Source organism: Epinephelus lanceolatus, chromosome 18, assembly GCF_041903045.1.
Source record: "Epinephelus lanceolatus isolate andai-2023 chromosome 18, ASM4190304v1, whole genome shotgun sequence".
Taxonomy (NCBI): Eukaryota; Metazoa; Chordata; class Actinopteri; order Perciformes; family Serranidae; genus Epinephelus; species Epinephelus lanceolatus.
The window spans coordinates 5,061,652-5,074,153 of record NC_135751.1 but is presented as its reverse complement, the minus strand read 5'-3'; positions in this window follow the sequence as shown (position 1 = coordinate 5,074,153).

Below are 12,502 nucleotides of genomic sequence, written 5' to 3'. Positions count from 1 at the left end.
TATAGAGTGATTTCTAATGATGTTACCTAAAGGAAGCATATATAGAGTAAATAGGATTGGTCCGAGCACAGAACCTTGCGGAACTCCAAAACAAACTTTGGTACGTAAGGATAATTCATTATGAACGTCAACAAACTGAAAACGATCAGATAAATAAGATTTAAACCAGCTTAGTGCAGAACCTTTTAGGCCAATTAAGTCATCCAGTCTCTGCAGTAGAATTTGGTGGTCAATTGTGTCAAACGCCGCACTAAGATCTAATAAAACAAGTACAGAGACAAGTCCTTTGTCTGAAGCAATCAGAAGGTCATTTGTAATTTTAACTAGTGCTGTCTCAGTGCTATGATGCACTCTAAATCCTGACTGAAATTCCTCAAATAAATTATTATCATGGAGAAAATCACACAGCTGGTCTGCAACTACTTTCTCAGGGATCTTTGACATAAAGGGAAGATTAGATATTGGTCTATAGTTGGCTAACACCTCTGGATCCAGGGTGGGCTTTTTTAGTAAAGGTTTAATTCAGGTTCAGCCACTGAACCTTTCAATTCCTCCTTCTGTAGCACACCAGACATAATAAAGTAAGCCTTCTACAAAACTATTATCAAAAAAAGTGATTTACACAGTCTTACAATCTTACAAATCAACAGGTACAAAATAAAGAACATAAACACAAATAATAACAATATTTCAGTCCAGCTATTGAACTTTTCAATCTTACTGTAGCACAATAAATGTAATCAAGAAATCCTTCTACAAGAGGGAATATTACCAAAAAAGTCAAAATCTTAAATTAAGAGTACCTGATATGGTCTGAAAAGGTATTCCCCTGATTGGGTAGCTTTTTAAACTAGCCCACTCACAGCCCGCAGCCCACCTAGTCCAATTTATACAAGTTTACTTTTTAAGCATCAAACTGTAATGCCTGCTTTTTAACTCAGCAAAACGCCTGGCGCAGTGCACGAGCAAGCAAACACATGACAGCCTTAATGGACAGTAGGCTTATGCTAGGTGTCTTTCCCTCTGCCAATAAAATGGCATTTCCGAATGTTATACAAAGTGAACCTAAACTAGCCATAGTTTAATTTGGGGTTGCAATTTGCGAGACTCATGTTTTTGGCGTTGACACAACAGACAAAAAGTTTGAACCACTAGACTTTTAACCAGATGATCTTACCTCCCTCCACCTCATTCTCATCTCTCCTTGCTGCTTCCCTGTCCCTGCCTCCTCTGTTCTGCAAAAATAATTTCCTTATGTCCATGATGATGGTAATCCATCAGTGGGTAGTGGTATTATATACTACGCTTCGCCTTTACTTGACAACATGTGTGGGCTACTGTCTGCTGATAAATTTGCACCGCGGGCCGCAGCAGCTTGCCTTCCAACTCCAATCTGTTGCATTCACTGAATATGCACAGACGCACCCAACGCCTGCAAGTGCAACCTCTCCACTCTTTGATATGCAGCGCCGGCCCTACTACATGGTTGAAGTAGGAAGAAATTGTGCCCATGCTATTCTTCCTTGACACATCAGTCATAGTGTAGCCCTACGGATATTCAGCAATGAATACGGATATTCAGTAATGTAAAAAATAGGCATATTTATGAAATTTGATTGGGAATTTTTACAGGGGCACAGCATATGTTTACCGAGGCACGTGCCCCAGTGAAAAGTGTCTGGTGATGTGCCTGGCCTGCACACACACAGTGATAGGGCTAACTGTAAGCATCTCATGGCTAATGGCTATTAATTGAGGGAATAGTGATAAAGTGGTCAAACTTGGTCAAATCCACAGCCTCACCCATCTGACACTGTTAGACTAACTCACCAGCAGACATCACTACATGAGGGTATATGGTATTCAGTACTTTGCCAAACAAAGTCTGCCATTGTTCTGCCACGGTGTTCTTGGCGCAAAGCCAGCATTTATACTTTGCCATGTGGCTAATTGCAATCAGGGGCAAATCAGGGCAAACTGCACTCAGCTGCCAAACTTTGTGGGCGTGTTTGCGCTGGTATATCATTAGCGCAATATCCTTTGTGAATAGGACGTTAAGATGGAGCAAACTGCAGGTGCAAGTGAAGTGCAATTAAAGGTGCTATCAGCGGCTGCAGTTCATTCTTTGTGAATTAGGCCCTGTGTTCATTTTTTTTTTTTTTTTTGCACGTCTAAAAAAAAATTGCGATGTCCAAGTATAAGTCCGGAACTTTAGTCTGTCATGTTAATTTTCGGGATAGGTTCGATTTTCTGCATTTTTCACGTCCGTCCAGAGCCTTTAGAGAGCTGTTTGACAAAGAATCAGTGAAGAAAATGTGACAGCTCACATTCAACAGGTCAGATAGTAATATTCAGGTGGATAATGATGAATAGAAAGAGGATGTGGACCACACACAGAATGTGGAGAAGGAGAGGGATGACAGCTCTGCCCCCTCATGTAGCTCGGTGCCAAATGCAAGACAGAAAGAGAGGGATGACAGCCAGATAGGTTAACTCCAGTAGAGAGAGACAAATAAAGGAAATGTGTCTTTTCATTTTGTCACGTATTGTGAATCTTACCAATGAAAAGAACAATAAAACGCATCCGAATCAGTGTGCGTAACAACTTTTTTCGGCTGATGGATTTAAAAAATGCATCCGAAAAAAAGGGCACAGTGTGCAAAGGCCTTTAGACTAATTAAAACAGAGGAGCATCTGTTTCAACAGCCACTTGAGACAGACTGAAAAACATGACTGAGATGCCTCCTGTGTAGACACACCATAATTTGTGTGCGACATATAGGATGGACAAATGTGTTACTTCACATCACATTTTTGGTCATAAATTATTTTCTGTAACTGTGAAGAAACCTGTCTTATCTCCTTACACTTACTCACTTGTGTGTCTGCATTAATGCACCTAAAGATAGTGCCGCAGTACTCTGCTGCTTCAGTGAGAATGCCTACTCTTACCTTTGTCCGTGTGTGTGTGTGTGTGTGTGTGTGTGTGTGTGTGTGTGTGTGTGTGCGTGTGTGCGTGCGTGTGTGTGTGTGTGTGTGTGTGTGTGTGTGTGTGTGTGTGATTTATGAGAACTCTAATCCCAGTACCCACACGAACACGTAGCACATGGAAGCTGGATTCCCCGTGACTGCTCTTGCCCATGGCATCCTTTCGGCATGATGCAGAAATTTACACAACCACTCTCCAGAGAGGTGTGTGTGTCTGCTGCTGACACTGCATTATACAGCATGTTGATATAGCAGAGTGATCACACATCTGCGAGCTGTTACAGATATCTGTATGTACTGTGTGAGGTGTGAGAAAGAAAGAAAGAAAGAAAGGCCAAGTTAAATGCTCATGAAACACTGGGATTAAAATGTGGCATCTGAGAGACATCCAGGTCCAGCAGAAGTGGCCTCAATATTACTGTTGTAACTGTATTTACAGGCTTTCAGTCTTACCTGAGGAAATCTAGTGGTTTGTGGTAATTGTAGAGTTTTCAGAGATCTTAATCCACTGTGAGTCCACCATGTCTGTTTTTTCTGCAAACCACCTTCTGTTAAGACTCATACCATCTGATAATACTAAACCATACTGTGGGAAGGAAACTTCAAAAGTGTGCATCAAAATATGAGACATACACTTTATTTGTCTTTTTAAGAAAAATCTGTAGAAGAAGTCTCTGGGTACATATTTGGGCCACAGATTTTGCTGTCATGTGACTAGGGCTTGAAATCAGTTTGCACTTTGTTGGGTGTTCAGACTAAAAATGGTAAATTGTAAAGTGGCTATGTTGTAAGCAGTGTTGTGGCTAGCATTACTTTTGTAAGGGGCCGTAAGCATGCCATGTCTTTAACCGCCTGTAATACGTGAGGTGAGGTGCGCTTCTCTTGTGTCTTTTTTGTGTCAGCTTTGAAGAGCATGGCGGCAGGTTACGTCCTTAGGACAGATGAAAAGCTCAACATAAACCTTCCTGTATTTATCACAGATTGATATTTATGGACGAAGGCATGTCAATACAGGCTACATTATGAGGGTGCTGGTGTGGTCAACACAGTCCAGTCCAGCCTGACCAGCCAATCACGTTGCTGTATTGCTGGGAGCACTCAGCAGCACACTGCAGTAAACTACGTTGGTGTTGTTGAAAGCATGTGCGGGAGAGGTGTGTGAAAATGCAGTTCTGAACCTTATTGTAGGGCAAAATCTTTTTAAGCAGTTTTCTGATCAAAGTTCACCAGTGACATGAAGGTAAATAATATAAGGTCAATATGTCAATATAACTGTACAAAGTTAGGTCATATAACCTTCACGTTAAGCAGCAAATACCTTTTACTAACCTTATGAGTTTGTTAACATTAGTTAGCTATGCTAATGTCATTAGCAAACTAATGTGAAAGTTAGCTTTCAGTTCATGAAAGTAGATATTGGTGCATCTGCAGAGCCTGCATTTTGGATGAAACTGCTCTGATTTTGACACAATATCTTTACTTTAACTCAGGTATGATTTTTGTGTACTTCTTACTACACCGATTAAAACAACATTGTTCGTAACCACCTATCCTGTTGGGGGTCACGGGGCCTATCCCAGCTGACATTGGGCGAGAGGCAGGGTACACCCAGGACAGGTCACCAGACTATCACAGGGCTGACATATAGAGACAGACATTCACATTCACACCTATGGACAATTTAGAGTCACCAACTGACCCTTCGCTAAGTCCCACCTCTAGATGCAGACTGGCCAATTATAACATATCATCAGGCCAGCTCAGACCAGGGTCCGACAACAAAACAGATGTGCTCCATTGACTCTAATGCAGTCGTTACACATTTCCTTCATTTTCAGGCTGGTTTTGTGGATTTGGAGCTAAATGTTGTGCCTGGGGCACGTCGTGTATTAATGATACTCTTTATCTGGAGAGGTTGGATAAAGATATGCCTTTCTTCCCTGTTCCAAAACCAAAATCAAAACCTGAAAAGTGTAGGGTTAGCTAGCTAGCTACTGAAGATATACCCTACTGAATGTATACACATGCTGCTTTTGCTTTTTAATGATTATGACATTCAAGAAAAACCTACCCTGCTGTACAGCAACCAATGAAGGGAAACAGGGAAGCTTTGCTGATACTAGACAACTGAATTTCCCTTTGGAGATGAATAAAGTTATTTCTATTCTATTCTATTCTATTCTATTCCATTCTATTCCATTCTATTCTATTGAACCAGCTGTGTGTCATTCCACTGTGTGCAGATGAACGTTGTTTGACTTTCTCCGGAGATCCCTGCCTGTTAGGCGGCAGAGGTCTGGATGCTGGCAGCGGCACTGTTCATATCATATTATGTTATATTATATTACATGACATTTCATTTCATTTCATTTTCATTACATTACATTATTATATTATATTATATTATATTATGTACTGTAGTGGTATAAAAATGTTTTTTTTTATTGGTAAGGATGCTATTGACTTATTGCTACATAGGAAAAGTACAATTGTAACATCACCATGGTTTGCAGAAACATCCATGCAGATATTTATTCTGGCAGTTGGGTTGAAAGCTAAGCTCTAGGTCACACAGGGTTACCCAGCCTCTCCTGTGTTTCTGTGTCACTGCTGGCATACTGACAGGTGTAACAGGAGCCTATCTGTGACTCTCTGCTCTCAGACTGCTGATGAAAACAATACAAGACATTGTGCTGCAAAGTCACTTTCATGTGGTCTGCTGTCATGTAACAGTGGGTATGTGGGGGAATAATTGTGCAAGGTTTATACATAGGACATTGTTCAGCTTTATCTTGCTTGTTTCCTTGTAGTTTTTGGATGTGTTTGTTGTGAACGTGTAAACCTGCTGTGCATACAATGCCAGAAAGAAAAAAAATAAACCATATGCCCTAAACTGTAACAGCTGCAGGGTTTCTGCTGGACTCAGATCAAAGTGTGACTATGCCAATGTGTCACTCTGCTCCACTCTATCATTTTCTAGACTCTCTCTCAGAGACAACTAGTAGTTACAAGCTGAAATATGATGACATTTGAAATCACAAAGCACAATGGAGTCTTTGTGAAGGATAATCAAGTTTTTCTGTGGCTTCAACATGCTGCTACTTTAAACTCTGAAAGAGAAAAACAGAAAAGGAGGGTGGTGTTCCAGAGGTCAGTAAGGATTTAGTGGATGAACTGCTTGTTGCATTGGAAAGTCTTTAGGAAGTGATAGCTGAGGTATTAAAGCTGTAGTTGGTAACTTTTATGAAAAATAATTTTGTCATTATATTTGATGAAACAGAAAGACACGAGACTGATCTTTATTTATTTATTTTTTATTTTTTTGAATCATGTTTCTCTGCCTCCTTGTAGTGCTTATAATGGCATTTGCAAGAATCCACCACAGCTGAACAGAATCAACCAATCAGAGCCGCGGAGACTCAAATGCAGCTGTCAATCATGTCAGTCACTATTGTGATCAAATTGTCCAACTATAAATCAAGATTTTGGTGCTGTTTTGGGTCAAATTTTTATAGAAACATATTTTAGTGTACTGTTTAGCTGTAAAATGAGAAAGTTTGTGATCCAGCTGCCCTGTTGAAAACAGTCTAGTGAAAACCAAGCACCACCAAAGCAAACTTTCTATTTTACAGCTTTACAGTCAACTATATATTCGGACGGTTTGATTTATGTTATGTACTTCTGTAACCAGCTAAAGGTGAGAAAGATTAAAAAAAAAAAAAAAAAGTTGGTATGGAAGCAAATACTATACATTAGTATTTGATTTTAACAGCCACTTAATACTTAATTTTGGAATTTAAACACCATTTTCACTGACTTATTTTATTTTAGGATGACTTTGGGGCAATTTGACACCCAGTTGTCTACAGTCAGGCCATATAGCTTTGGGTTTCCAGTCACCGCTACCACCAGTTTCTCCTCCATTGTTTACCAACAGCAAACTTGTTGTCAAGCCGGGATGAGTTTTTTCAACTCAAGGAGTTCAGAGCGCTTCTGCAAAAATGCCAGACGCCTAGAGTGCAGAAATGCGAGGCACGTGTCAACAGCAAGCAAAAAGCTTTATTCTCATTATAAACAATTACAAATTGCTTTTTGTGTGATCGGGGCCTAACGCCTCTGTCTTCCCTGTCATCACATCATTACCCTACCCTACCTTTCATGCTGTGCAAACATGGTATTTTGCAGAAATTACACCGATATTTCCCCTGTAATGGCTGTGGGAGATCGCTGTTTCAATAATCCTGTATATATATATCAATCTAAAGTGATAGCTGAGATCTTAACAATGAAACAAATATTCAGTATTCAAATCCAGAAAATGCAAATCAATACATTTCATATTTAAATTTCAATATTTAGTACTCAGTGGCTGTTAAGATTCATATACTTTTGTCTCTCATTTGCTTCCATAAATTTGGTTCTGTGTGAATCTCTGGCTGGATGTGCATGACTATAATTACTACCCAGTATCTCAGTAAAAAGCCTTTCAAAGGTTGAATAAATGCTTATGAGGAGGGAATACCAGGACAACAGATAAAATATAACAGCAATATCTAGTATTGTAGTTTTTAATTAAGCATTTGGAATGTCTCCTCCTGTACATCTTCCTCCTCTTCTGCACCTCTCGTCATCTTCTATGCTCTGTGCCTCTTCCTCACCCTCCTCCCACAAAGCTCCAGTATGATCTCTCTCCTCCCCTCACCTCCCCTCCTGTCCCACACATGGTGGGCACCTCCTGATGAGACTGCAATTACTGCAGGAGATTAAATTAAGATGGGGGGTGAGTAGTACTGAAGTCTATAACACACACACAAACAAAAAAGGCATCTGGCTCTTAAAAACAATGTTATCTTCAAAGAAAAAACGATTGAGAAGTCTTCAATCGTCCTGACTCCAACAGTCCCTCTCTGTTGCCCCTGCCTTCTTTCCTCTCTCTCCCCTCCTTACATCTTAAGCAGAATTTTCCCAGAATAAATGAAGGTGAAACAAACCCCATAAAAAGTCTGCTGTCTTCCACACAATGCAGACTGAGTGTTTATGGGCAGACCCATTAAATGTTGGGGCTCTAATTGCAACAGCAACAGAGACCTGAGACAAAGAGCAGAGAGCAGCAGAGGATAATAGGAGGGGTTACCTCTCAGTGTGTGGCCATAAAACTGTGGCATCGGGGTCCCCTACTTATGACCTGTGGGATTTAAAGGGGACAGGCCAATGTGCTCATCTGTCAAGGGAGGAAGATTAATGTGAAATTTCTGCTATTTCAAGACAACGTGTGATTTAGAGTTTATCTGAGGTCACAGGGACCTATAAAAGAGTATACAGCCAGTGAGCGAACCTTTTGTCTTCTGTGTTGTTAGTGGGCATAGTTGTCTGTGAGGAAATCACTCCAATTACTTCCACAGGAGACAGGATGTCTCACTTAACAGACAAAACACACATCAGTGTGTGTTGGAGAGCATAAACACTTCAACCTCTCAGCCATCACAATTACTGTACCTATTCAAATTTGGGTTTTTCAACTCATGTATTGTTTATCTAACTAGCTTTCTGTCTATCTGTCTGTGTTTCTGTTGCCAAAACCAAATGAGGGCAGCCGTATACTGCATGCTATACAACACAAACAAATGACAGTTATCAAGGAAACATGGTAACCATTCCAAAATGATGATGATCTCACTTTGTGACCATAGATTGTTTTAAATAATGGATAGCCACCGCAACATCACCCACTGGATTATGGACACCTCCTCTAAAGTCTTGTGACATTAAGGCTGTCACCACCTTGGATTTTTGGAACCAGAAATGACCATATTCAAACAAGAGGGTTGAGCTAACCCTAACGCTTCCTGCTAGCATGTTTAGGACAGTTTATTTATGGGAATCCATGCAACGTATCCTCATATAACGGTCTGCATGACATCTAACGAATTAGCACCCCACGAATAACGTTATTTTCTTAACATAAAGTTATATGAATAATAGAGGTTAGGTTTGGTTAGGGTTAGGAAAAGAAACATAGCTAGGCATCTTTAGTTTTTGGGAAGGCAAAGTTACATAAGTTAGGAAAATGGTGACTGTACCTTAAAGTGACTCAAAGTTCACTCAGAGCACACAGTTCAGATTACTGGTCCCCTTGGGAAAGTCCTGGGGAAAAGTCTTGTGTTTTGTGACCTTGACATCACCCCAACCTGCCTCCTTACACGGACTGCTTTCTTCTTTACTCCTGTCAGCGCATTGGTCATGTGACTGTGAATTGCTGGCTCATGATTGCGTGGAATATATACGAATTTTGGTGCATTACTGTTCATACAGTGCATGGAAACAGCCTTAATGCTAATGCTTGTGTTATTCTTTGCTATAAAATAGGCTTAAAACCATTAAAATAAACAAAATGTACTTATCAAAATACGTAACATCAGACTCCTTAGAGGGTTTTTAACACAACCAAATGCTGAACAAGACTTTTTTAGGTGATCGAAATGTTGCAATTAATTTTCATGAACTGAAAACAAACATATAGCGACAGCTACAACTACATCTACACTGAACCTGGGGATCACGTCATGGCTATGTTACTGAACCTACAATGTCGCTGTGGAAGCAACTTGTCAACGGAAGGCATCCACATGTGAATCAAAGCATCCTCACCTTGAACACACATAACTTTAATTCTTAATAATAATGAAATGGGTTATATAAAAATTCACCCCCTGTACAGTTGTCATGAACAGGGAAATTAGTCATAGATGCACTCTTGGAGCCAGCATAAAGTGGACATTTGAGGAACTGCAGTTTTTGGTACATCCGTGTTTGCTCCACTTTTCAGCTCTAGAGGTTGTGGCTTGTATATGACATGTCTACCAACAGCCAATTTAGAGCTTTGGTGACCAAAACCAGCCTATGTCAAAAATAGTGACAGTGTCAGAAATGTAGGAGCACATTCTCACAATTGGACCACAACTACAAGTCAAGATGTAACACTGTTAACGCTCACATACCACATTAGTATGTAAATATCTATTGCAAGTACCATTTTTTTAAAATTTAAAAAACAGCAACACCCTGTTGCAAAAGCTACTTTTTTGCTGCAATCATGAGTTGTTGACATGTATCAGCTTGTATAGCCTTCATTTTTTCTATTTACATTGTAGGATCACCAGATATACATCAAATTCATCTGACATGATATAAAAATTGAAATAGAAGAGTCATACACAGTATTACACCCAGTGAAATTGGTCTAAATTCGAAGCATTGTTCTAATGATATTTTACATTTTGATATGTCCTAGTTGTCAATCACATATAAGAGCTAATTACCAGTTAAAACCACAAAGGCTCTAAGAGAGCACCTACTATACATCAAGTGTGTGCATCACACAGAGACAGAGGCCGACACGTTGCAGGATGTGTAGATTGTGCTTCAGTAGGGAGATAATGTAAGTAGCTAAGAGGTCCTGGTGTTTTCCACCCCCACTATGTCCATGGGGGACCCCAAATCCTTTCTGCCCCCTCCCACTGTCATACACTGCTTTGTCCTGCAGTTCAGCCCAAGCTCAGCATGTCACAGTTTTTTTTTTAGATGTGGTAACTTACATTTCTCCATACTGAGTTCATTTCTTCAAAACTGCCACTCAGCACAACCTATAATCTCACATCCAAAATGCACTGATGCAGCCAGAACACTGTACAAATATGTCAGAATCAATTCAAATTGGACACTCATCCACAAACACCTCGGACCATTGACAGAGGATCTTTAACATTATGCACGTGTGTAGAAAAGAAAAAAGAAAAAAAGAGGTGAAGAGACAGAAAGCATGTAAATTGATGAGAATAAGATAAAAGAGTGAGATGGGGAGGGGAAAGGGGTCAGAGAGAGCAAAACAAAGTGCAATGTCAAAAGAGACAGTAAGAGTTTATAGTGCTCCCTTAAAACAGAGGTAGACTCTGGCTGATGTTTACTGTGGGCAGCAGGCTCAGTGTGCCTTTGATCTCCAGCAAATCAAACTCACTTACCTTTGTTTTCATCAAGCAGGTGCTGGTGTAAGTCAGTGTGAGTGGGAGCACTGGCACGAAAGCAATACAGAGCATGTGGGTTTATGAGCATACTCTATGTGCATATTTATCTGTATAGAAGTTTGTGTGTGTGTGTGTGTGTGTGTGTGTGTGTGTGTGCATATACTTGTACAGCTTACTTCCTGTTCTTAAACACCTGTGTTTACTAATACTACTACTATTTCCTAGGCTGCTTGTGTGAGCTCATTTATTTACACATATTTTACATAAACACACATTAATGTCACCTGCTGTGTACAGAATACATGTATTACATCATCCTTTGTTAAAGGTAAATAGTGTGCACTCAGACAGACCAAGACGGTCACTTCAATGGACAGACAGTCTTGTGCTTCTAAAATTGCACAGATTGTTTACTCAACTGGGCAGTATATGGGTGAAGAGTGAGGTTGCGAGGGAATGTGTATGTGTCCACATAGTCACCAAGGCTCACAGAGTACACTTAAAGGAGGGAGGGAGTAAGAAATTCATACATCAATAAAAGTGAGCAAAGCAGATGTGAAAAGCAGCTCATAGACACAAAAAAATACCTCAGCAACAAGATAAAAATATGATGATGAACAAAAATGGCCCTGAACTGAATAACAGCCACTGAAATACCAACCAGAATATTGATACTGGATGATTGTGCAAAACCTTGAAACAAGTGAATGGAGAATAGCATTAGTTAAGGCAGGTTCAAGTGGTGCTTGCATTTGCTGATTGGCATCAGACGTTTTTTAATGGTTCACTATTGGTGGCTCATTCACCAGCTTCACAGCTACCAGCTGATAAGTAATGTCTAGTCATGGTCACAATGGTATACAGTCCAGCCATTATAACCTGACATTGCTCACTATTACTCCACCGATACCTTCATACCAATGCTGCCATTCCCGCCAGCACCTCAACCCGCTCCTTACGTGCTAGGTTTACGTTGATTCAACTAAGACTCAGAGTAACTCCACATTAAGCCAATTTGTAAACGCAACTTTTTCAGCCCTCCATCCAGACTTAAACAGCATTTCCCCCCCACCCAAAAATATGCAGTATTACATGAGCGTTAGTATGGCCAATTTAATGTTAACATAGCTAACTAGCCCTAAACTCTAACATTTGTTTTTGTTTTGACCTCAGTGCATGCCTGTTTAATAACTATGGCTCTCATACGCTGCCATTAGAATCGTTAGTACAGCCGTGCTAACCCATGGCTAATTCATTAGCTGGTTTATTAGCTAGTTAACAAGCTAACACACCAAAAAACAGTCTTCTTGATGGTATTGCAGTTATCCATAGTTATCCATCAATATTTGCATGGAAAACTCTAAGGTTGTGTTGACACCAAATGCGTGATTGCACGAGTTTGAATGCTAGAAAATGTTGTGTTGACTTGCTTCATAAAATAACTTGTGTCATACACATGTGAAATCGTTATATTAATGAATAAACTTCCACGG